The sequence below is a fragment of the Haemaphysalis longicornis genome, unplaced genomic scaffold, assembly GCF_048455015.1.
Source record: "Haemaphysalis longicornis isolate Haplotype H1 unplaced genomic scaffold, Haemaphysalis longicornis Haplotype H1 scaffold_6, whole genome shotgun sequence".
NCBI classification, from domain to species: Eukaryota; Metazoa; Arthropoda; class Arachnida; order Ixodida; family Ixodidae; genus Haemaphysalis; species Haemaphysalis longicornis.
This window is the reverse complement of record NW_027526407.1, coordinates 173,240,070-173,267,177: the sequence shown is the minus strand read 5'-3', so window position 1 is coordinate 173,267,177 and position 27,108 is coordinate 173,240,070. Positions and strand designations below refer to the sequence as shown.

At 44.8% G+C, this 27,108-nt stretch overlaps 1 long non-coding RNA gene across 1 annotated transcript; it reads left to right on the top strand.

Moving 5' to 3' along the window:
• On the top strand, positions 1 to 26,787 carry LOC144142067 (uncharacterized). The gene is made up of 3 exons (XR_013316810.1): positions 1 to 120; positions 4,564 to 4,608; positions 26,608 to 26,787. It is a non-coding gene; the product is annotated as an uncharacterized LOC144142067 (long non-coding RNA).
• Positions 26,788 to 27,108: the final 321 nt, after the last annotated feature.

The following is a 27,108-nucleotide window of genomic DNA, read 5'->3' as shown; positions in this document are numbered from 1 at the left end:
CTAGCATATACCTCATGGAAGGAATCCTTAACACTCATAAACCGTAGCCTGAGAGCAGCATGGCCATGTTAGCTGGAGCCGTCTTCCTGACAGTCATGGTGGTAGCCTACGGCAGCCTAAGTAAACTTTTTCTGTATTTGCATTGGACCAGGTAAATTACTTAAGCATCGGCTGTTTTCATATCTTATTTTCTAATTATTTCTGAATTACAAACAGCTGGTTTGTTATACTGTCATAAGCTAAATAAATAATCCGAGAGTAACTACCTACTTCCGTCACGCGTTTCATCTTCACACCGACAGATGCAAGAAAAGTGGAAGTATTAAAACGATTCATTTTGTTTCTTATAACTGCTCCTCTGTGGGGCTAAGGTACGTTGAAAATGTGAAAGAGTAAATATAGGTAATGTTTTTTCAATGCATAAAGGATAGTGTGCCCCCGTAACTGCTGAAAGTGTTCACAGTGCTTCCATTTCAATATGGCAAAGTCCATCACAACTCTGGTGCCACGTGATAAAAAAAATGCTGGGCAATTTACCACACAATAACTTTCAAAAATATGTACTGTTCCTTCCTGTATAAAATCACCGATAGAAGCATGCGTGTAAACAAAAAAGTACAGACCGCAACGAGATCGCTTGCCCATGTTCGTTTCCAATACTATTAATTGCTTGCTTACCTTCAAAGTACCTTCGGTTACGCCATTAACGATTACAAATTTAAATACCAAATCTTCCTCTGTGGCTCAGTTACCAAGCCGAAGTTCTGCTGAATGCAGGGTACCGAGTTCGATACCAGTCCTGGTGGCTCCTTTTTAGAGGAAGGAACAAGGAAATATGCCATGTGTTGAGATTTCGGCCACATTAGAGATCCCGGGGTGGTCATAATTTCGGCATGACTCATATCCCACGAGATATTCGGGACGTGCAATACCACATATATTAATTTAGGTAGTCAACATAGTTATACAAAAATATGCGCCCATTTTATTGCCATTTCACTCAGAGTATGTGAAAGTGCCATTTCCATCTAGAAGTCATTTCAGATACCAAGCATACTTAAACCTTAGTTTTAGAAGTGCAACTATGCCTCGCCATACTCTGAATGCCCCATTCCTTGGTTTAGTTATTCTATTTTGGATTGCTCACACCACAGAGGCGTTTCTTGCTCGTCAGTTGCGGATAATAATTTGCTTGAAATAGCCATATCGGCTAGCCAAGGGGTTGCCGGGAAAAGAGGTGGTACACCAAGAGGAATGGCTTCTCGCCTGCCTCTCTATTGTGTGCCGACACAAAACTATGAATTATTCTCAAGGTTATTCTCAAAATTACTCTCAAAGATTTTTCTCAAACAAAGTTTCCTTTCTTCTCAAGGGGACACGACACCCATAAATACATATATTGTACGCGGATGGTATTACACAAAACCATCAAATAACTGTAGTTGAGCAAAGAAGTGTTCTCGCGCTTAAAGTTCTCGTAAATGTCTTTCAGGACCGTGTAGCCTCACGTTACACTCGGTGTCTTGCGATGCTTCTAGGGATCAAGGCGACCGCCCTGTGTCGCTGGGCTTGCAGGTAGTGATCCCAACCGTCGCAGCCATAAGCCTGTGGGAGCGTAGCCCCAGGTGCGTTCTTGGACAGGCGTCGCCTCGTCGGCTCATCGCCCGAGCGTCCCAGCCACGCAGCTTAGCTGATTCTTCTTCTGTAAACTAGAACCACCGCCAGGGATTTTCCAAGGTAACTTCTTCCAGGATGGTAGCCTGGAACTTAAGGCGTCGTCTGAGGCGTTGTCACACTCTGGCCATAGTTCGAAAAAGAGGGGCGCCATTTCAGGAGCGTTGCCAGGTCGCGTTGTTACAAATGCTTCGCTGCACAGCTACCACGTAATATTTGTGATGTCACTCCGCGTACTATTTTGTGGAGCGGCTTCTAAACCAATACCGCTGTTTGGAGTCTGTGGACTCGAGGTAGATTTTGTGGGTTCATGCTTCGGTGATCTGGGTGTGAGCCTTCCCGCGTGTGCTTTATTTTTTATTTTATGGCAGAATCTTTTATCTAAACTAATTTTTTGATTGCTCAAGAATTGAATTCTGCGCATTGTTTTGTTAAAAACCGTGATTGGGTATGTTTTAGGTCGCTTGAGGTTCAGGGATCAGGCCATCACCGCGTTTAATTACGTTCCCTATCGCGCGAATACACATGTCACGTGGGACGCTGTGCATCGAAGCTTTAGAAAATACGCTGCCCAGTCAGCCTCTTGTTCTTCCTTCTCGACGTCCTTCTCTCTCTTCCGAGCCCTATCTCAACCATTCTGGGGCATTGGCTTTTGTTGTCTTGGCTCTAGATGATTTTCTTTGTCTTCTTAAGTTGCTTCTGTACTCCTTAAGGGGTTGCCCATGACAGTAAGTCAAGACAGAACACATGCATCATGCACGATAATTTGTCGGAATATAAATGCCTGCATACATGATGCTTTTGCGAAAGTCGAGACTGTAGCCATGCTTTAGGCGTCAATCACTCTAGAGCAAGGGCTTCGTACCTACTAATACAGTTATGTTCGGCTAGTCTCCATACCACAGGTACGCGATGGGTTAAGGGCTCCATTTATTACACGTCAGATCGCTATACCGGTGAGGTTAAAATTTTTCTGCCAACGTGGGTATAGCTGTTAGAAAGTAATTTTTTGATACAGGGTTATAGTGCTAAAACATTTTTTGTTGAAATGACATTGGTGGTTCTAGCAAAAAGGCCACATAAAAAGACTACAGTTTAAAATACAAAAATGTTAGTTCTTTCACACCTAGTTCAATGTTTTCTTGAATAGGTTGGCGCAGATAGTAACACTTTCCATCAGTTAGATCCACATGCCGCGAAGGAACGCAGTGACAGCAGGTCAAAAACTCCGCTTAGTTTCTACGCTTGGTAAAAATATTCCTTCGCCTATTCAGGTATTCCCTTCCACTTAAAATTTTGTTTTCAGCAAATCCGGGAAAAGAGGCCACCGGTTACTAAAGAAATGTATAAGTACCTTGCCGTGTAAAACTTAAAACAATAAAGTTAAAACATAAGAACATTCAACCATACACTTATGAAAACCTACGTGGCCATTACTGGCAAGAATTTCCCTTTCGTAACACCTTGTGTTGGTGTTTGAATGACGCCTACACTTCAAAGAAATAGATCACAGTGTCAAAACAACGACAAAACGAAGAATGAATATTTGCAAAAACTTCTCTAATATATGGTGCCCCAGCTAAACAAAGAAGGTGCCTTCATTTACGTCATCGCAGAAACGGTATATGACGAAACAATCGTTCCATTTCAAGGCCTGTAATTTCCACGGCAATAATTTTTAATGTTGTAATTATTACAAAGTAGGATAATTGGTTTTTTTAGCAGCGAGAGCTAGAAATCGTGATAAAAATTATCTACACTTTCTTTTATTACACTGTCTTTTCTTGGCAGCCTTTAAATGTAAGCTCCAGTGCAGATATAAAAAAACACATAGAAACGATTCTGAATTCAGAAAATAAGAATAAAAACATTATTGTGAATACCCGCTACTTTATCAAAAAACTACTTTTAAATATCAAAGCAATAAACCTTCATACATAATAATCATATATCACGATATATAATAAATCAGCAATAAAGGAATTCTTTGGTTGTCATTTAAATCATTTAAGTTCGGACTTTCACTCGATACCCTTTCACGTTGACTCGCACGCGGTTTTTACTTTCGACCTCAACCTCTTTGTTTTTGAACCTTTGCAATTTTGTTTCTCACAAAAACAGCTTTGCAATCCCCACCGTCACCGTTAAACGAAGGGGTGCACGATTATTCTGCCTGATTTTGCACTTCCATGCACTTCTCTGCAAATCTATGCTGCTTCGACTACTTCGAAATGGGGCGATTGGATAGATGCCTCCTTCATAACCCAAGTAACGCAGGTTCGATTCCGCCCACGGGACATGTTTTTTTCTTTCAGTTCACCCACGACCATCATCATCGTCAGAGAGGGTTGGCGTTGCTTGGCTTGGCTTGGCCTTGGTTGGCTTTTGAAGGGACATACGCTATAAGTCAAATATAGAAAGCTTCACTTTAATATTAAACTTGGCAACAGAAATTCTTGATGTTGCCTGTTTAAAAGGAAATATTCTGAAATTTGCTTTTCGAGTCACTCAAAGGTTTATTCAGGCAGCTTCTCGATTTCAGCTAGCAGCTTGCATTGGTATAGCTGAAACTATTGGTCTGAAAACTGAGCTACTACTTGCGCTGGCCTAGTTGTAAGAACGCCTCTGGTGCTTAAATAAGATTCAACCAACACAACAGCAACTATTCGCAACATTGTGTGGTAAGAATTTTAAACACCCACTTTTCCGCCATTGAAAGCATCACGCAGGCCGCTTATATGTACCCGGTAAAATCGGCTAATTTTTGTTGCGGTTATTGCCTACGCGTTGTAAAAATGCGGGGCTCTCAAGTCAAGCCTATTTTTGCCCATCAATATTCCAACTTCTTGTAACTACGCAACTAAGCTAGCAAATATTATTTTTCCGCAGTCTCCGAGACAACCGGCCCATATGAGCCATGCCTGTACCCTGAAGGTAAGCGCACATCTCCTTGTGCCTAAAACCAAAACATTGCTATAATGTGCTTAGCCCCAATTGTTAACCTCAAGGCGAGTGGCAAATGTAGTTGCAAAAGACCGGATATACAAAGAAGGCGGCGTGACGTCATCCTTTACAATTTCGCAATGTGAGGAATACCTTTCCCATCAAAGAACATTTTGGTGGTAAGCATCCGTGGGTGACTCCTCTCAAACTCTTTCCTTCTTCCCCTACGCGTAACTCATCACACGATGTAGTATGTAGTGCTTAGTGTTACATGCGTCTTCTTGGTGTTCAATATATATATATATATATATATATATATATATATATATATATATATATCAAGGTTGCAGTCGTCATTGCCAGTGCTATTCGGCTTTTTTCGAAATATTTAATAGGGCCGAATGACGTGTGCTTGTCACGTTTCTTTGATTCATTGATAAATAAGCGAAAATATAAGTCGAGAAAAAATCCGCCGTTTTTCCTTGTTCCGCGTGACTAATATTTTTGCCCATGTCAAACACGTGCATGGGCATATCTTGTTTTGACCTCTCTTTCACCCCCGTTGCCACAAGGGAGAGGAAAATTACCTGGTTATTTTTTATTTTTTATTTATTTATTTCGTCGCTCTTTGTATACCAATGTACACTCTTTCCTGTCGAAACTGCCTGTCCTACTGCTTTTGGGCGCGACCCCCGCCTCCCACCAACCGAAGTCACGTGTCTCTTGTTTCAATGACCTTACTTGGATTCCTAGAACGGGCGTGAATGGGAAGATGTTCGCCTTTTGTGTGCATATCTTCTTTGGAACGTCTTCGTTCCGCGTGACTAATCTTTTTGCCCATGTCAAACACGGGCATGGACATATCTGGTTTTGACCCCTCTTTCACCCCCGTTGCCACGGGGGAGGAAATTACCTCGTTATTTATTATTATTATTATTATTTTTCTCTGTGTTTGGTTCTCTCTTTTTTTTTCCAAGTTCGTACCGCGTGACTGTGTGTTCTTATTATCCTTTTTATAATTTATTTTCCTGCTCTCTCTTCACCCACCAACCATGATCCATTTGTACAAACTCTCCCTCCTCTTACCTTGCCCTCGCGCTTGCTACTTTTTCTGTATATATATAGCTCTGAAACGAACTTATTTGGTACTCTGAAGAAAGGGAGTCCTCTCCCTGAAACGTCAGTAAACTTATTTTTATTTTCTACGTCTTTCTCGTTTGTCTAGGACAATGATTATTTCGGAGTTCCTGAACATTTTGCCAGAAACGAGAGTGCCCCACTAGAACTTTAGAAAGCGTTGGGCAGGAGTCCAGCCATATCAGCCGAGATCAAATAAAATCACTCAATTTTATCAACGGGTAAATATTCCGTCTCAGAACAAGTCTTTCCCCACAACACGAGCTTACAATACGGGCATTAGTATGGCACTACAAGTCTCATCAGAGAAGCCTCGCAATCGCCACTGCTCAAAAACGCCCTTTACTGAATCAACACTTGTTGATTCTGTGCAACGATAGCAATCAACATAGGCTGCGTAGTAACGATGACGTCAAACGTATGGAGCACCACTGCGCATAGATGCCGAGGAATACAACAGGCCAAAGGTTAAACCAACATTCAAAGCAGCATTACGCGTTTAAACTAAGGCTTCTGGCTGACGCTTGCCCATGGTAGCAGCCAATTTTATTTGACTCAGGTTGATCGTTTACAGGCAATGCCAGTGAATAGTTTTGCTCAGTTCTTCATCTCGTGCGCTTGAAGTAATAACACAGCTTCTCATACGCTCTTTCGTTATTTCAACTCTTCCCTTTATTGGGTCAGAAAACCGAGCCGGTACATGGGCGGGATCCATCGCATTGTCCTGAATGCACCTCCTGGTCTCTCATTATTAGCTAAAGCTTTATACAGCCTACGAAGCAACTTGGATGCGTCGTCTTTGCCTGTAGAAGCAGACCTAATCATAAATATTCTTAAGCTGCGCACGTAATGTCCCCCCCAAGCGCATGCCACTGACCTAAAACAAAGTAAATGAGTGTAGGCCTCAAATCTAGCTACGTATGGACATGCAGGTAGGCTTATGGAAAGCGGGCCGTTTCACGGTGGAAGCGGCAGCTGCTCGGCTGCAGCTCTCTGCATGCCAAGCTTTGCACGTGGGCCGCTTTTGAACCTCTCGCTTACAGGCGCTGCAGTAACATAAAAGCAAGGCCACTCAGTGCGAAGCAGAGAGGGAGCCAGAAAGAGAGACAGCAAGAGAGAGAGAGAAAGCAAGCGAGAGAAAGAGAATATAACAGAGTGCCTCTGCTGCGGCGGCGTTACATTGGTCAATATTTCTGTCCAAAACAAAACTGCCAAGGAGGGCTCAGCGGTCGTTCTAATTTGTTGTATTTAGGCCTACTTATGTTAACGCATTATTTCACACGTGTCCTGTTGCAAGGCACGGCAAGTTTTTTTATTGTAGTGTATTCTACTAGTCCTGCTTAAACTTTTTATTCGGTAAATGACCTATAAAAATGACACAAATACTTTGAAGTTAACCCACCGTGAATTTCATCGGCGCCAGACTGTAAGTGATATTCGTTGAAAAGTTCAGCTGTCAATTTCTCCGCTTCGCAGCACTGGAAACGGCCACAGACATGGCCGATGCGCCACGAACCAGGGGGGTAAAGCGAGGTCCTCCATGTCCGAGAGCGTACGTATCGTGGGCGCTGACATGATAGAATTCCCATGGTTGCCAGAGCTATTGTATTCAGCCAGTTAAAAAGGTGTTCCATAATTATTTAACTAAACCAAATAACTGCAGCAAAATAGTTGGAAATATTTGCTTCGGTAATTAAAACTAGCTCTTTAAAACCTTTTAGTGTAATTAAGCTCTAATTAGCGACCAAAGAGTAAATTTGTAGTTCAGTTTTGGTTTAGATTTTCTTTAAGTGCGCTAGGAAGTGGAGATGCCCTTGCGGCTGACTTGGGCAGTTTGTGTGTGTGCAGTCTCTAGCGGAGATCTGCGTGCGTGCAAAACCAGCATAACTGGTACAACGGTACAACTCGGATGCACGCGCTCAGCAAATGCCTCCCCGGGCGCTTGCGAGGCTGTCGTTCGGGGCTTCACGTTAAGCACCTGATCTATTGCCCCTGAACTAACGCCGGAACAGCGATTCCGATCTCACCTTGACTTCCGCAAGTTCACTACAGGCTACGGAGTGGCAGCCAGTGATTGTCCCCGTCGGAAGAGAAATAAAAGCAGCTTTTATAATCGCTCCGTTTAAGTTTTTTTGTTCATGGAACTTCATACAGCTCTCCGTGCTTCGAACTTTCGCGCAAACGTTACTGAAGGTACAATGAAAAAATGGGTAACAAAATGCGGTTTTTTTTAATCAGTCACATCAAGTGAATGTTCTCTCCTCACGCGCACTGTGCAGTGAATTACTGCCCCCATTAAGACCCGCAAGCTTTTTCTTTGATGTGGTTGAAAGCAGCTAGAACATGACGAATACAGACAGAACGGAAAACGGGACACGCCGCAGACTGTATTTCTAATACTCCCTTGGAATGCATTATGCCACTCAATTGGCCTGCGATCGACCATGCTATTTCTTTCCTGTGCTGCAAAGGGACCGCGACTCACCGGCAATATCAGCGTTGGCCCATGCGATAACGGTTTTGTGTGTGTGTGTGTGTGTGTCAATAAAGGTTTCACATCCAGCTAAAGCCACAGTTCACTTCACTTCGTTTGAAAATCATTGAGCGCCTCGCAAAATGTCACACAATGTCAAATAAAGCGGCACAGTACAAAAATGCACGGAGATCATGAAGGAGATTCATTTTGTGTGCGCCTCAGTACGAATCAGCTGATTCCTTGGCGTCCTCCTGCATGCGATCAGTCGCATTCAAGCTTGCGCGGAAGTGTTGTGCGAGCGTTGCCACGTCTTGCTTAAATAGTCTCAATACATTCAATACATATAAGTGACACATTAAACCGCAAACACCTTGGTTACGTACACACAGGGGATAAACTACACAATGCTGTCGACGCCGCCTACACAAAATCCGACGGGCCAGCGGGCCGCCATGTTACATGAATCCCGGCATGCTTCGCAAGCCGAACGCGGAAACGCCACAGCAGCAAGTTGCCAGATTAATACGCATAGCTTTCGCCGTTTTTATTGAGCAAAAGCTCAGCTGGCAACCTTCAAATCATTGTATCATGTCTGAAACTGTGTGTCGTACGGTTCCTATGCATTGGCTGAGCAGTGCGCTTTTCCTCTATAGCCAGTATATTATCTCTATGCCATGGACATGGCACGGCTTGGGTCACTGCCCCCGCACGCCGAAGAAAAAAAAGACCCGCGTGCGTCGTCTGCTCCGTTTCAACCCGATTCTCAACGGTGGCGTCAACAGATATGTTATTAACCGCACTCACATTGGACTCGAGGCAGTACTTTGCGTTCAGTGAGGTAGAGTTTGTAACGCGAAACACAGTCATGTGCTTAGCACGGGCACGTACCGCCATCCTGCGGAGCCCAACGTAACGAGTGATGGCGCACTCACACGGTTGCCTGCATGCGCGTCTCGCCATTGAATACAAGCAATAAAAATGAAAGCAATTCGCAAACACAGATTACGATACAAAGTCAAGAATTCTATTTTTCGTCGCCAGTGGCTTATTTAGACAAAAACTATAAGGGACATTTGTCGGTATGGTCTTGCAAGGTGGAGATACCCCCTTCTCCCATAATTCATCCGCGTCCACAAAAATGGTTCCGATCATATAAGTCTACAGTTCCGCTAAGAGCACCAGGACAATTTTTAACAAAACCTAAATCCTCAAACTTTATTGTGAATTACGCGAAAGTTCCTTTGGACGCCTAATATGCCCTGACATTTTGCAGCGCTGTTGTTCATGATAATACTTAATAGCCAGTTCACATAAGAAACAATAGTCGTGACAGTATAAATTTGTGGAGAGGCAAACGTTTCTGTGGCTTGAAAAAAAAGGAAGTTGTTTTAATTGCGCCATCCTCTTTCTGCAACATAAGTACTGTTTTGATGCAGCTTTCAAGCAATTCCTAGTGGGCAATGTGGGCACATTCTCCAGCATAAAAAGTGGGCACTTTCTGCAGCACAAAAATAAAATCGAACTAAGATCTTTGTTATGCGTTCTATGTGTCAAAAACAGCCACTGCTTCCCAAAACCCACGAATAATGACATATTATTGGAAACAACTCCTTTCTTAAATTAACGCACGGTAGGTTGTGTTGCGCTACTCACTCGCCAAAATTTTCTGTGGCTAGTTAAACATTTCTGTATTACTTGTAACGACAGACATACGGAATGTATTGTATACATAGAAATTCATAGACTTTCACGGCCACCACAGCCGCCACGCAATCGTTTTCTACTGTGGTGCACCCGGCTCACGCCAGGTGTACAGAAAAAAGTTCTATCACTCACAATTTGTTGATAACGTTTTTGCAGCGAAATACTTTGCCTGAAAATATAAACTCACACTTATGACGCCAAAGTACTCAGTGAACCAACCTGAGCTAGATAGACGGAGAAAGGTATTTGTTTTTTTTTGTGTTTACAACACGTGACCCGCATGTTTACTTTATTGATTGGGGCACAAGTCGCGGCCAAAGTTCATCGTTATAACAGCTCATGTACTTGTGCTTTTCTTTATTCTTTTGTACAAAAAATGGTATGGGATTTCTTTCCTAGCCACAAAAACACAAAACGTTCCTTTTACACGTACCTCATCCTGACCCACTCAAAATCATAATTGCCTTAGCTAGTTATTTGTTGTAAATGGCTCCCTGTCCAAAACGGATGCTGCTCCAAATTCCTGAACAATTACCAGCGCCAGAATAGCGAAATTTGGGGTGCCTACGTCTTTGGAAATTCTGACCAATGATGGCTTGTCTCCAACAAAACTTTAAGCAAACAAAATTTGCAAACGCGAGACGTCACGCTTCCAAAGAAAGGCTGAACATTTGTGATGACGTTGGAAACCATTCAGATTGATGGCTTGCCTTCTGGTGTTACGCGACGCTATTTTACAGCAAAGCAACTGAAAATAACATAGCCCTCTTCGTGCTTTTGCGCCTAGAGCTTTGAATTGCCAGCCATAAGTGGACAAAGCGGAACCAAAGCACTAGGGGATACTATACGTCTTGCCATTAAACTTCATAAAACATCGAAATTGCGAGTTGAGACAGTCATTTCGTGAGCCTCAAGCACGTTATACAAGCAGAGCCTGTCACAAAATGCTGCTTCTAATAATTGCAGCTTCGTTAAACATTCACAAGCTTCCGAGTGCGCAGTACTCTCGCTCAAGAGAATGCAAAAAGAAAAAATGTGGTTGAACCCTCTTTTGTGCCTTCACAGGAGCAGTTTAATATTCATTGTGCATCGATAATAAATTGCACATGGCTACTTATATTTCGTCGGTATGGCATCGTTAGACGCATCAACATTAGACCCTGGATTATACGCGCCGGAGCATTCGCTTGGAAACCGTGCGAGCGAACCTGAACAAGCTGTCAGCGAATCGTTTGGTGAGGTCATGGTCCGCTACACCGAAAAGAGCATGATTTGCAATTCGGAAGCAGTTGTGTGGGTGTGCTTGGTGAGTGACGTCCGGCCTGTCGGTCGCTTTGGCAAATGTGCGATCACTTCGGTCTTGCTCCGTGGCGTGTGCCGCAGACGCTTGCGTTGCAATGAGCTCACCATGTGGAACACGAGAGGCGAGTTCATACTTTGGACAATGAGTGCGTGAACGTGTGTCTTGTCGTACAAAAGCAGTCAGGAGAGCGACATTCGCCTGTCGGCGTCGTTGCCTTTTTGCCCTAATGCAACAGTTTTCTTACATGGGGCCACGGTGGAAAAATAGTTACTCCACCACCGTGCACGGGCCATCACACCCGCAGCATAGCCAGCAGATAAACACCGAAGCTTACGAAGCACCAACAATCGGCGCTCATTAGCGTCATGACGCACTACTTCTCACCTCTCCTAAACGGCATCACCATTTGAATGAAAAATGTTATGGTAAGGATAAAATGTGCGTTCGTAGTGTTATGCCGGCTCAATTTTATAGCCCAGTTGGCAGAGGTCGCAACGTGAAATTCCACCAAACCTCGCGTTGCAGCCAAAGTGATCTTGGGCTCGAATCCTAGCGCCGCCGCTTCGATAGGACTTTTACTGGCGATGTCATTTCCGTCATGAATATGGCATCGGTCAGGCCTTTCTGTACCCCGGCATAAAACACTTTCGTGTTAAAAAAAGATAGCGCTGGAAACCGACGTCTGTCTACGTCCTTTGAAAGCAAAAGCCTTGCGATTGCAGGACCTTTGCTGGTAAATCGAGTTTCTGTACATTCCTTCAATTTCGATTCTTCGTCCTTGCTACCCTGTCCGTCGGACTACTTTGACAGGCAAAGTCACCGCAATTTACGCTGCGGGGTTCCCACTCTCAAAGCTCTCGTCCGCGTGCGCCGGCTCCACTCACGTACTGTTATGGTTGCAAGTGATCCGGCGTATAACAGGATCATTCTTGTCGCCCTCTAGACCCTAGCAGGGCAATGAGTGGCCACAGAGGTCTTGCAATTGGTGCTTCTCTGCAGACATGAATTCAAATAGCAATTATGCAAATGTGTTTTTATTTATATTCATTTTGTTCCCAGAGCGGCCATTGCAGTACCATTTGTGACAACGTCGACGACGACAACAGCGGTCTCTTTTCGCGTTTTTTGAGATTGGTAAGGCTGTTGAGCGACATGTTTTTTAATTATGAGATTCGTATATAAGAAAGCAGGTTCACATCGCGCGAGGTGACATCTAGGTAATCAGAAAAATGTTAACAATTACCACAAACCTTATCACACCAAAGGAAGCAGTAATGAGTTTGTTTCTTTATAGAACAGAAAATTGAAAATTTTCATACGCCTCCTAACTTATTGGTCCTCAAATTGGGGTCCGCGGATCACAACCTGCCCGTGAGGGCAACTTAGGCAATAAGGAAATATTGCACTTTGTTTTTTTCCTGCCGTATTTTGACCGTTTCGCCAATGTTTGGCATTGGACGCAAAAAATTGTTCTTAGTATTGTTTTTCTCAGAGCGAAAGACCCACTGACCTAAAAATTTCAGCACCCTCATAAATAACGCTGCCATCAAAATTGGTGATCTGTGAGTGGGTCTAGAAATTCTGAAAGCCATCGTTGCGGAACGGGCTGGTTGCCGTTCTAAGAACAGCCGAATGGTGGAGAAAGATTTGGGGGGTTTGTTGTCGATGTTGCCGCAAAGTTTCTCACTAAGGCCGACCAGGATCCATGGGTAGGCGTTCCGGTGAAAACCTTTGAATGGTGTATGGCTGTATAAGAGGTCGCTGTACTCAAAACGGTCGTGAATAACAAGAACCTTTCAGCCAGTCGGCAGGGCCTTGGGTGGTAGTCCAAGTGGGATCCTTTTGAATAATTTAAATGCTCCCTGAAACAGTCATAACCTCAGGGTCATAAGCAGTCAAAAACGGTCGTAAGTATTCCTACACCTACAAAAGCGCAAAAAATTATCTTAGACCGATGAGGACGTATGGAGAAAAAATGAGTGTTGAACTTACCTAGCGCAAGATGGGTCAGAGGTTCGTCACAGAAAAATAAATGTATTTGCCACAGTAATGCGGTTTCAGGACTACGTGAATACAGATTTATTTAAATACTTGGGCGGTTTATCTTTAATTTACACCCCACATACGGTATTGGGTTATCCTAGGGACCGAAAAAAAGACATGCCGCTCTAGGATCTGATTCAATCTCAGAAGGTCACGCTCGAAACTCCACCAGATCTACCAACTAGGGAGGGAACGAGTGTACAACGGGACGCCACCCCTGACGTTACCCTCACCTGTAGAGTGGGCCATACCGAATGGAGTAGGCTAGACTACAGCCTCGGCAGGGTTCATTGCATATTACAGCTACACACGACACTCAAACACCTCACACGACCACAGCGCATGCAGACTGTCATCACAGACTGGCACGCTTTCTCGGAGTCACGACACGCTGAGGACCTGACTTACTCCCCAATGCTTTACCTAGCTCAATGGACGGAGTGGCTCCTTGGGGGTGTACAGAATCACCAACAAGAATTAGACCCCGAAATACCGACGCCACACGTCGAATCAAAATTGCAGCATATGTGTGACGCTCTCAAAGGCCTTAAAATGCGATGGCGCACTTAAAAGCATAACAGGCGCCTTAGGAAGCGAATAGCCACCCTAGCCAAGGCAATCGAATGTTATGCAAACTAATGAGATCAGAATGGGAAGAGCTGTGCGATCGGTTGCAGGGCGCTATGAGCATGAAGAGGACGTGGTCCCTTCTAAGACACCAACTCTATCCATCACGCTCTAAAAAGGAGCAGGCGAACCAAATTACCCGACTTACCAGACAGGTTGCGACCTATTCGTACCAGGCGATTTGAGACCTCATCAATCGATATGTACCAGATGGGGAACAGCAACAGCACCGGGACTACCCCGGGTCGCCTAACCCCTCCTTGGACGAGGATATCACAGTGGCAGAGGTCAGGGGAGCGCTGCACGACGTGCGAACGTCTTCCGCCCCAGGGCAAGACCGAATCACGAATGCGATGCTCAGAAACCTCGACGATGGCTCGATATCTTATCTCACCAAATTCTTTACAAGAATTAGACAGAGGGCACTCTTCCTCGAGAGTTCCGCTATGCGAATGCTACTCTAATCCCTAAGCCGTGCAAACATCTTTCGACAGAAAATCTCAGGCCCATATCGCTAACGTCATGTATAGGAAATTTAATAGAACGAATAATTATGGCACGATTAAACAGGCTAATAGAGGAAAAAGAATTGATGTCGCCCAACATGCAAGGCTTCGGGGCAGGGCTTGCGACAAACGATGTCCACCTGAGGCTATACTGGGATTTGCAGTAGGACCCTCCCTCACGTGACTCAGCGGCCATTCTAGCCTTGGACCTGACAAACGCATTCGATAAGGTATCTCACTCAGCCATCCTGGCAGATGTAGAGCGCATAGGGGCAGGCGTACGGACGTACAACTATGTTCGCGCCTTCCTATCACACACAACAGCCACGCTGACACTGGTGGACACAGTCTCGTGAAATACAGCTACCATCATGCCGCACACCGCAGGGGTCGGTGATATCCCCCTATTGTTTATTCTAGAAGTCTCACACATAGCCTGTTCTCTGAATCGAGTGCCGGGTCTTCAATACAGCATGTATGCAAACGATATAACCCTTTGTTTCACTCGAGGAACTGATGCATACATAGAAAAAACCCTTCACCCTTCAAGCTGCCGCTACAGCCTTCGTCCAAGGAGTCCGAGTAGCCGGCCTGCAATGCTCTCCCACCAAATCAGAGATGCTTGTCTTGCCAGCAAAAAGATCTGGACCGTCGCGAGAGCCTTCCATCCGTGTTTTAGCGGACGGGTAGCCTGTACCGCGGGTTACGAACCTCTAAATTGAAGGGCTTATGCTACACAGTAATCGGCGCAATACAGAGGTAATCAAAAAGTTCTCGGCGCATGTTACCCAAATAATTGGCCTGCTCCCTAGGATCGTTGCCCGAGGGCAAGGCCTGAAATAGCAACACGGCTTGAGATTCGTACAAGCGTTTGTCATAAGCCGACTCACATATGCTCTTCCTTTCCCCTCAACAACAGCGAAATGAGGAAAGTACATGGTCTCATCGGCAAAGCATACCGAGCCTCCTTGCAGTTACCACCGAATGTCTCCTCTGCCAGATTAGAGATAACAGGAACATAGAATACGGGAGCAAAACTAATCGAAGGCCATCGCACTGACGAAGTCAACCGCCTAGGGCGCTGCTCCACGGGCATACTCCTCTTGCAGAGACTCGGGATCGGCCCAGCTCAAAGCCCTGAGTCTGTGTGCTGCATCAAATCAACGACCAGAAATCATATCATCGTTCGACCAATTCCCAAAAACATGCACCTAAAAGTTCATAGTGAAAGGCGGATTCATCAAGCCACGACACTAGATAAAAAATGTCCCCCTTCCCGAGGGACGCTCTGCCTCGATGCCATTCGCAATTTCTGTAATTCACTCCACCTCATCTATTCCTCTTGTAACCCTTACCATTCAAACCCGTCACCCGCATGTCGCGGAAGAGCCGGCAATCGCACTTGAATTACCCCAAAGGCCCACCCCTGAAATTGTATTTTCGATTCGAAAACGGCCGTTGAAAGCTCTGCCAAAGGGCTCATTTCCGCCCCGGCACACAACATTCTCTGCCTAAATTCCCATTCGACATGGTCGACCTCCAATGGTTACCGGTTCACACGGGCATTAGAGGGATATAGACGGCCCACACGGCAGCCCGAGCACTTGTCACCCGGCCGTACGATGTATACTCTTCCCTCCATGGAGCAAGATCGACCAGGGACAGTATCCTCACATTCAGAGAGGGTACACAGCATTACCGCCTGTCCCGCCGCCAGCTTGCCCCCGCTCACTCATCCCTTACTCTGGAGGAGGAACGCCCCTGGCGTCAACTCCAAACGGAATCTCTACCCATACAGAGGCGCCCTACATCATGTCCACCCCTCCCTCTACCCAACCTCAATCTGCCCCCGCTGAGGTGAAAAAGCTACGGTGCAACACCAAATGTGGGCTTGTGCAGAGAACCCATTCCCTCTAAATAATTCGCCTGACCAGTGGATAGAGGCGTTGTGCCGCTAGGACCCCCAGCTCCAGAAGGAGCGTGTGACTCGAGTGGCTGAAGTCGTCGCGGCCCTCCGGGTCGTGCCCACCGCGCCCTAACCTTTACGTAAATAAAAAATTGGCCGCGTATCTGCTTCTTTCGTTGCAAATGTCGTCAAAAGACGATAGTCTTTATCGACTTTTGCCAAGTAAATGCCTCCCTTCGCTTTACCGCTCACCTCTCATGTTGTTCCTCTTGCGTAGCGCTCCTCCCAAGGTAAAGACACCAAAGGTTTGCTTAAATCATTTTAAATTTCCCGCGTTCCACTGCTCCAAACCGGGTGTGTCGATGCGATCGCTGCCGTACGGCGAAGATGCGCGTTAATCAAGGCACCCTACTTCAACGTTTATAGAACCGCGTTTCCCTACTCCACGTGCGTTGCAAGCAGAACGTGGAAACTATCTAGTGGAACCTTGCGTAACTGTTGCCGGTTGATTTCTTAAAATGGCGCCAGAAGCTATAGTGGCGCTGGCGACAGCAGCGACGGCGGAGTGAATTCTTTTTCTGCAGTTGATGAAGTATTTAATTTCGCAAAAGTCACGCATGTTTGAATTTTTATAAAGGAACACTGCAAATATCACTTCTGTATTGATTTGTTGTCTCATATTTGCGTAATGTCTTGTTCTTCTTCAACAATGTTGACAAGTATGAACATTACACCGGACCAAGACGGGTAGATTTAGCTGTGACTATATAATACTATTGCGCAGGCTATTGCTTTGGCCGGGTGGCTGAATCGAGTCACAGACAGACAGACGGACAGACAGACATACAGACAGACCAAAATTTCTGGGTTTAAGGAGCCCAAGAAAGACTATCGTCTTTGAAAGTTATTTCTCTCAACACCTAGCCTATGTGAACTTATGAAAAATGCTTTGAAAAGCATCAAAATCAGCAATCCACGAGACAGTACAAGCCTCGGAAGCACAACTTTAAAAGTACGGGTTATTTAGTTTTGGATATAGTGAACTAGAATACGTGGGTAGTGGAAACAGCGGCGTTACCTCCCCACAGCGCCCTTGAAGCCGAACTTGTTAACCGCCACGCGTGGCGCTCATGCGCCCCGCCCGAGGAGATGTCGAGGCGGCGCGCGTTGCGCTATGCTTCTGTTGAGTGATTCACGCTCCGTTTTGGTGTTTCTTTAGCCGCTGCAAATGACAGTTTTGTGCGTGCAATTTCAAGAGCAGGCTAGACGGCACTACGCTGATCTTTAAATGTTCTTGGTTCTTTCTTTTGTTTGTAATCTGGAGAGGGCATATGCTTGCGGCGGTATCTTATTTCCGAAGGGCCATGGCCCATGCAGTTTGAAAGGATAGTGCAATAGCGTGTTGTGGGACTGTGCCCATTATAAATGTATGTCATTGCTATAAATATTTTATATTTGCGATTTGTTTTAGCCTGCTTTTGTTTGTTGAATTCCTAACTGTTTTATAATACCTGACGTCCGCAAGACGAGGGCAGCACTTTTTATGAACTGGTGGATTTGTAATATGGTAATTGTGTTATGTTAATGAATAGCCAGCGTACCAACGAACTGTACACTTTTAAAATGATCGCACTATAAAGTGTGCCGCATGGTGCTTTTCCGAGAACTACAGTTGCAAATTTTGATGCTTTTCGCTCGAGTGAAGTTATTAAAAACATATCGTGTGTGTTGTGTGTATTTGTGCAGTGCAAGAGCCCGGGCCAGGTGGGTCGCATTTTCTCGGGCCTGGGCGGGGCTCGGCCTTCAACAAATTTTTTTTGGGCCGTGCTGGCCCGGGCGCATGCACGCAGTGTGTGAAGCCCGGCAGTCGTGCGCAAAAATTTGTGATTGTTTATACCAACAAGTTTGCTGATTGAATGAGGTTAAATAAGAAAAAATCGAAGTGCGACGTCACTGCAGCTTCTATGAAAATATATTTCCCCGATATTCCCGAAATTGCTTTTCTGTGTCCGGATATTAGCTCGGTCCAAGTTTCTCAAATTGGTTGTCCAATATACTCGATCGCTCTATGTTACGTTGTCAGGTTGAAAGCACCAAATGTTTTCGGACTCATGTTTATAATCTGTCGGACGCGGGCTGATATTTCAAAACAGCCCGATGGTTTCAGGTTTACTTTATTAAATTTGTCGGGCAGGGGTGGTGCTAGGGCTTATATTTAAAAACTTTTTCGGGCGCGGGCCGGACCTGGGAACTGCGACCTGTGCAGTGCTCTAGCATGCATCAAATTTGAAAAAAAAAAAGAACGGAAAAAACGCACCACGCTGTGTCCTCGGCTGACACACAAGACAGAAACGTTAGCAGACAAAGTATCCACACGCTAGCCTCGATATCTCAACCACGAAACACGCGGTCTTCTCGGTTGGCCAAATGGGTTGAAAAAGAAATTAACAGTACATGCACACGACATAGCTGTACTTTTCCTATAAGAGCCTTGCTATTACTAATAGCATTTGCAAATCCATTGCAACGCGCATTCGCCACACCAGCGATGAATTTACACTAAAATAGAACTGCTGCCCGTCGAATACCGTCCACAACGAACGCTGCGGGTTGCGTTATATTTTTGCTTTTGTTCTCTGTTGTCTTGTGTGGTTTCTTCCACGCGCGACGTTTGCGCGCATTTACCGGGACCCGTTCGGCGTGGCTCGCGCGCTCCGGTGAGTGGATGCTTTCGTGTGGTACTGAATATATTTCTCCGTACCTGTTCTTGCTTCAAGCGTACAGAGCTTTTCTTTCGCACTTTCATTTCTACTCTCACATGTGGTTTTGGTTCTATTTCTCCCTTCGTGTTCCTATAGTCTATAGTTAAGCGCTCCGCACGTTTGGTGCGTGTGAGGGAGGGCGCCCACCCACTGGTAATTATTTACAGTTCGGAAAGCGAACACCTACAATAAACAGATGACACAATGACATTGTCTCCCCACTGTTGAGTCGCTGCACATGGTCCCTTTAGGAAATCAAAACCAGCTAGCCGCCGCACATGATCTTGGTTTGTGAAATTCTAAGAGGAGGCTAGCAGGAACCACACTTGTTTAAACGTTCTTGGTTCTTTGTTTAAATTGTTTTTAACGTGAATGTAACTAATTAAATGTAAATAATGTGTAATTATTTTATGTTTATTGGTGTTCAGTGGGCAAAAAAGTGTACAGTTTTAAAATGGTCACGCAGTAAAATGATGCCATGTGGTTTCGTGCTTTCCTGAGAATTTTGGTCGCGAATCCTGTATTTGGACGCTTTTAGTGGACTTGACTTACGTTGAGACATCTGTCATATGTTCTGCGTGGGTAAAATTTGAAAAAAGACAATGTAAACGTTTGCGTACGCACGAAACTGTTTGCTCGGTATGCAAAACCTGATAGAAAAATCCGAAAAAAATGAAGACCAAAGCAGAAACATTGGCGTACGCTGGCCAGCCTAAAGCACGCCGCTGATCCTTCAGTTGACACAACACGATAGAAAATCATCAAACAACGCCGAAAAAAGTGACGACCAATACGTACTATGCAACATCAAATTCGAAAAAAACAAAGGGCTCAGATAAACTCCTGAATCTTTGGTACAGCGACAGCTTTGCAGTTTCGTAGCTGCCGCACTATATTGGCAATACGCCAGGTTCACTTCCGGTGGACATCGCTGTGGAAGCCTGTATCGCTTTGTTTTTGCCGTACTCACACGCCAGCACTTTTACCAGAAGGTTCATGCAGTGGCTACGAATCTCCTACTCGTTAGACTCCCGGGTGGTTTACCGGGTGGTTTACAGGTGGTTTAATACCGTTACAGCTTCAACAAAAATGGAGAGTTTTAGGTGGCTGTTCTTGATGGTCCCCTCCGCTCCGATAGCCACCAGGGGCTCCATTTTGCATGCGTAGCGCGCTTGGCCATGAGAGGCGTTACCGGAGTGGGGATTTCGTAATTCTCCCCTTAGCTCGCGGGGATCGCTAAGTGGACTGTCCCCGCAGCTAACGTTCCCGCACGGAATTCCAAGATGGTTGCCCCCCGGGAGTCAAGAGCGCTACTGCGAACTATGTTGTTCAGTTGAAACATCAACCCCGAAACCGCGGAAGTTCTTCCGAATTTGAAACGATGTCACACACTTCAACGACGTTTACAACGGAAGCGGTAGAGGAAGACCGAAGCACGAGCTAAGATATACGCATCTCCAAAACCGACAGACTTGTCGTGGCTATTCGAAAGTTGAACCGCTTGGTTCAAATAATAACGATTATTCAATCGTTTCAGCGACTAAACAACAGGAAGCAGACGTCAATTCACCTCATTTTTTATTCATTCGCGTTACCAGAATATCAATTCTTATATTTTCTTCGTAGTTTGCAAAGGCACAGAGCACGACCAGTGACAAAAATGTTTCCAGATCAGGGGAGCTACGTTTATCTCGAAACTTTACCCTCCGGTCTTGCTCTGGCGCGCTGCCGGGAGTGCAGCGGATCGTCAGAAACGGTCAGCTAAAACTCTCTATTATAAATCAAGTTAGTGATTAGCGAAGCACACATAAGAAGGCGGTAGTGCTGCTCGCCGGCAAGTGGATAGCTACAGGTGAAATCACATTCCTGCTTTGCAGGCCGGACGTCATCGCAGAAGCAGTTTCATACAAAGCATGTACAGTAGAATCTCGATAAACAGAAATCGCTTAAACGGAATTGCCGCTTAAACGGAACAGTAGCCTGTAAGTTGGTTGGTTTTGTATTCAGATAACGTAAAAATACTCCGGTAATCGGAACTACATTTTTGGCTTCACCATGTAAACGGAACCAGAATTGGAACTTCTTGTGATACCCATTGGCATGAGAACCACATTTGTACGGTTCCGGCTGTTTCGTTTTTGTTTTTCTTTTTCTTCCTCCGTGTTTTTGTAGCCTCTTTGGACTCGGAAGCCTCGTCTTGTAAGTGGTTAGCCGTGTTAGAGCAACGAATTCAACATCGCAGTTCTTGTTCCAGTCGTTCTGTCTCGATTCAAGACGCCGAGGATACAGGGCTCAGCTCCTGCCGCCTGGTTCGTGCCATCGTGGTGCTATTCGCGCTTCACTACCGCGTTGCCGTCTTCTAAATTCGGTGGCTCGTAAGCACTGATGAAGTTGAGGCCTCTAGCCTCCGTGAAGATGCAGTTGCAAGGACTCAAACAAAAATAATTTACGCATTTTGTAGTGCACAGAGACTCATTGTTTCCAAATCAACTTTGTGAATGCTGTGCCTATGCCTCTTGTAGTTTTTTTTTTGCTTTATGAAAAACATTCACGTGCATCCACGTTCTAGTGCTTAGATTTCTATGAAATGCCATTAAGACTGCGTAGCCACATATTTTTGCACCTTTGCACATCTCTCTCAATAAACGGAACTCCTGTTAAACGGAACTAATTTTTTCGGTCCCTTGAAGTTCCTTTTATCGAGAGTCTACTGTACTTTGAATAAAATCTTACGGTAGACAAAGCCAATTTTCCTGGCGCAGTAACACCGGCCTGTCATTTCTGGAACATGGGAAACGACATATAAGTTTACAATGCACACGTTGGCAAGAGCTTCTCTCTGCTGTCAATTAATGCTCACGAAACAAAATGCGTGAAGCCCTCTCGCCATTCAGATGGTGTCCAAAAGCTTCACTCTTTTTTGCAAATATTCTCTTACTGTAATGAGTCACTCGTACTGGGTTTTTTTTTTCCACAGTGGCAATACTTACTCTAGCATGTACTCGTTTCACCAATGCCCCGCCCGATTGAAGAAGCTGGGAGCCACGAAGACGCGCAGCCAACCTTGTGAAACGAAAGTTTCTTAAGACTAGCAAAGTTCTTGAAATTATGGGAGGGGAAGCAGCACTCTTTCGAAAGAAGGATTTGCTTTTATGAATTTCATGTTTTCGGAATACCGGGACAGTGTTCTGCTAGTACATAATTACTGACTGTAAAGGCGAACTTTTACCGGCGTGGGTAACTGAACCCGCTCAGCTTTTTTGAGACATGACCCTCTTCAGTAGAGTTAATTAGGCTTTTCGCGCCACACTGACGGAGTCGTAGCGAACTATATAAGCATTGGTACAAATCCGTAAATAACTGATATGATAACTCAACGCGTTGTCGCGTGTTTGCTTCCACATGCAAATCCATCCAAACATTCATATATCCTGAATAGCTTTCGCGCGGAGGTTAATGTATGAGCACGTTGCCAGGCTACATCGATGGTTGATCAAGCTTGCTACATTTTGGCACACCCTGCAATGTTCGTCTCCAAATATAGCTTATTTTTCAGCTGCGTTGGAGTTACAGGATTTCAGATAAGATTGATTTGCGCATGAGAACGGAACCAAAGATGAACACAATATATGCGCTATATTTTCTTTGCGGAGTGTGCTCAGAGTGCAGGGCACAGCGCTTCATTTCTTTGTGAAATGCCCGTCCCGACCCGCTGAGCCTGCTTAGATGCCTGCCCCAGGTCGCCTGCGCAAAAACTACACTGTATCGCAGCACACAGAAGGGGTCTCGTGAATCCCACGTGGTCAACCAATCGCAATGATATTCTTGTTGTGGTTTCTGCGATTCTCAAAATTCTCTTTACATGTGGGGGTCTCCGAATTCCAGTTGTGATGACACAGAACGTTGCTAATACGGCTATCACCACAAAAGAATATAAACCGAGCTTTGTTCTACTAACCGCGGCAAACATTTCTGGACACAGCTGCGCCTCCTTAAGCGCTTCGCAGGCGGAATGCTGGCGCTCTTATCGAACGGGCTGTTTTGCATACACGTCCACGCGCTGACACAGATGGCCGCGCTATTCACCTATCCTCATAAGTCGAAATCGTCCTTTAGTCGCCGTAATTCATCTTTATCAACCCTAATAATCCATAACCACTATATTCAATTTATTTCACCCTCATGTTCGAGCATTTACACTTAGCCTAACTTCATACAATGAATTTCCTATCGATCGTCTTTATTCCACCTTATTCCCGACCTTAATCTACCCTAAATTTTATAATTCTGTAGCGAATCCATCCTAACCTAAAATATTACAGCAAAGCTGTATACCTCTACCACCCGACGGTTTCATTTCCGTGTGAAAAAACCATCTCTAAGGGTGAAAATGCGTACTAAAGAGTACACCGAGAGACTCGTTTCCCAACGACTCACGCTACAGCTCTTCGTGCTTCAAATAGGCGAGACTTTTGCAGCAAGGCTGTGTACCTATAACCCCCAAAGGCTTCGTCTCCGTGGGCAAAAACGCTAAGCCGTAATATGCCGAGGGAATGCGTCAGGGCAAACAGGCATACAGCATAGTGCTCAGAATTTGTTCAAGAAAAGCACAGAACAAGCATCAAAACCGTATTATAATGATAAGTGTCTTGTGAATAATGCGACGCCCCCGCCCTCCGAGAATCTGTTTTTGTTAAAGAATGTTTGTAGATTATCGTTTAAGGCAAGGCACGATCTAGAGACACTAGCAGAGCGCAAGCGACAAGCTCGCCGAGACGACCAGAAGCATTTTATTCGCTTCTCCAGCACCATTTGTAGTGGGTATATAGCAGCTTTGCTGGGAATGCACTTTCGCATGGCGGGAAGGTGGCCAGTTTTTTTTACTTTCTTAAACTATACTTGTGGACAACATACATTCCAACTTAATAATTATTTGCCGTGGGAGCTTGCGCCTCCGGAGCAGTAAAGCGCGTGACCGGCTACTGTCACGAGCCGCGAGCAACGAGGCACGAGCCGCGCGGCTTACGCAGTCCAGCCGCCAGGCCGCCAGCACAGCCCTGTACTCTGCCAATCAGAAACAACCACCGACGTCACGACTCGCACGTAGTTGCCACCGTTCCTCCTCTTCTTCTCACGGCCCCACCCTTCGCAGAAAATATAGGCACGACATCTTCTCGTGTCCCATTCACCATCAATTCCTAATCATCCATTATTGCACGCTAATTCATCTTTATTATCTCCTCCCATTGACTCAGAGAAACACGCAGGCGACACCACGTGGGCAGCCTTCACTGTTTGCTGTAGCAAACATCTTACCTTATCTTCATTAGTGTCAGATTAGGCTCCATGCAACAAATAGGAAGACCGTAGAAAATAAAGAGATGTCTGTTCTTTTGGGAGGCCAAGTTAGAGAAAAAATCACATATCTCCACGCCGTGCACGATGCCGAGGGTGAGAAGCACTGGGACGCAAGCTGTGTATTGCGGGTGTGATGAGCGTCATCGTCCGTGCGTGCTGATGCACTCTGAGTTTTAAATGATTTTGAAGGGCAGTAAATGCAGTGTAAATGACAAGCGCCACACGAAAGACAGTTCGCGTTCCAGTACTTCTCACCCTCGGCATCGTCCACGGCGTGGAGATGTGTGACTTTTTTGCGGTTTGTATCCTTGGAAGTGGCTTCACTCACATATTTTTCGATTATAATGCTGTGTGCACGGACGCCAACGGACGCCAACGGATATTGTGAGGTCGCTGTACACTTCGGTACCTATTTTGTATTCACATTTCCGTCTGGCGGCGTAGTCTATCTAGTGATAGCGTATTGGATTCCGTGCGTGTTGTTGCGGGAGTCAGTGGTTCGAATCTTCTTGGTGCTGGTTTATTTTCTCTTCTGCAACTTCCTTTGAGCCGTTTGTCTATAATGCTGTCTGCACTGACGCCAACGGACACACATTGTGAGGTCCTAAGGTGCTTCGCACCTGCTTCTTACGCTTACGCCAGCTGCCCTTTGTAGCTTCAGCTTGGAGATGATTTTGCCCCCTCTTCCCTATCCCCATGTGTATGTGATAACTTATATTATTTTACTGCAAATAGATGAGACAGGCCGGCACTCTCGTGAAGTGTGTGGTGAAAAAATAAAAACAACGTTCAGCAGCACTAAAAATCTTTATCGTGAAATGTAAAGTTACACCATCATCTCTCAATGTGCAAATCAATTGGACCTGATATTGGGTGCATATATCAATTTTATATTTAACGTGCTGCCGCAATATCGACATCAAATTTCCGGCAACCGACGCTGGACTTTCCGTCGAAGATTTCCATTTGAATTGACACAGTGTTGGGAGCGTACTGCAATAGAAACACGCAGTGCAGGTAATGAATATTCTAACATGTGAGAGCCACTTTGGATCAGGCTGAAATCAGTCAAAATTTACAGAAAAAACTCCTGCCATAAAAAAACCAGCAGTTCAAAGTGTGAATGCTGCAAATGGTTTACTTTTAGTTGAAGCAGAAACTATTATTATTGAGTTTAGTTTATTTACAACGATAAGTTACACAAGTTTGCGAATGCAACATTTACTTTTTTTGAAATTTCAGTAGGGTTTGGTGAGGGACATAAAGCTCTTATTTGTAGACATTAGCGGAACTGTGGAGCAAAAAGGTTGAACAAGTGAGCCTAATAAAAGTAAGTTTTTTATTTCTCTATCTGCAGAAAATGTTTCGCTGCCTGGTGTGCCTAAGGATCCTAAAAACGCTCGTAATATCCTGAAGCGGGAAGTGCCACCATTGTGCACGCGAAACGATAAATATTTACCTTGTTTGCATATTATTCAAAGCGGAACTGGAGAATACAGTCAAGCTATCATTATTGGTGGACAAACAGTATAGTAGTTATCTTTTAGCTCAAGAGAAGCCTACTATAGATCAATTGTGTCGCAAATGTCCGGAAGAAAATTGGCAATAAAATTAGCCATCAACCGCACAATACTCACCTCTTCATATGGCATCGTTTGATAAAAGGAGCTTCGAGGGTAACTGCTTTCGTCCTTTCGTTCCTACGGTATACACGTATTACTCTACATTCATTAAAAAACCCTCAAAGCCGTATGCTTTCTCGTGCTCTAAATAGCGAGTACGTGAGTCGCTACCTGCCACGCAGCTAAAAAACAATCACAGGAAGATGATACCAAGAGTTCTGCTGAAAAGGTAATAACTTGACAAATTCACTTTATAGAAAGCTGGGCCTAAAGATTGGCTGTACTGTCTTGAATCCATGAACATATCCGTTAAAGAGGATAGGTTATCGAAAGCTTAGAAATGGTGAAAATTGTCTTGGTTCATTTAATTATTGGGACAATTTTGCAATAATGTCAGTTCACTGTTATCGAAAGGTAGGGTGTATTGTGTGTTTGTGGCGTGCAGTGCCAAGTTGAACGAACATTGATAACAACTGGGCTAATCGAAAAGAATATAATTCGCTTTTATTTAATCCTGTTGGAAATTTAGTGAAACTTCTTTTTTAGGTGCACCAGAACTGGGACAAGCAAGGAACGGAATTTATTTCATACAACAAAATGGCTACAGTGGCACAAGGGGGCGGACATTAGGTGCGAATGATTTTTTTTTTAAACCTACCCGCACCGGAAACGTACGTCTCACCAAACTTGGGGGTAAGACACGCCAGTATATATTGAATATACCATGGGAGAGGTAACAAAAAATACGTTGAAATAAAGTGCCTGGAAAACATGTTTTGTGACTGGGATGTTTTTTTTTCAGTTCTAAAACACCATGAGTCCCGTATCATCCTTAGAAATTTTACGTGGGAAGAGAGCCTCCCACTCACGACTTCATCACTTGTACCGTCCCTCGGCCGCACCTCGGAAATCAAATAACTATAACATTCTAGAAAACATGATCCATGAGCTACACCGGCAAAATTTGTTAACTCTGAACCTTCCTGGCGTACTTTTTATCAAAGGAACGTTATACATTAAAATATCATTAATTCGAACTCGGTTTAA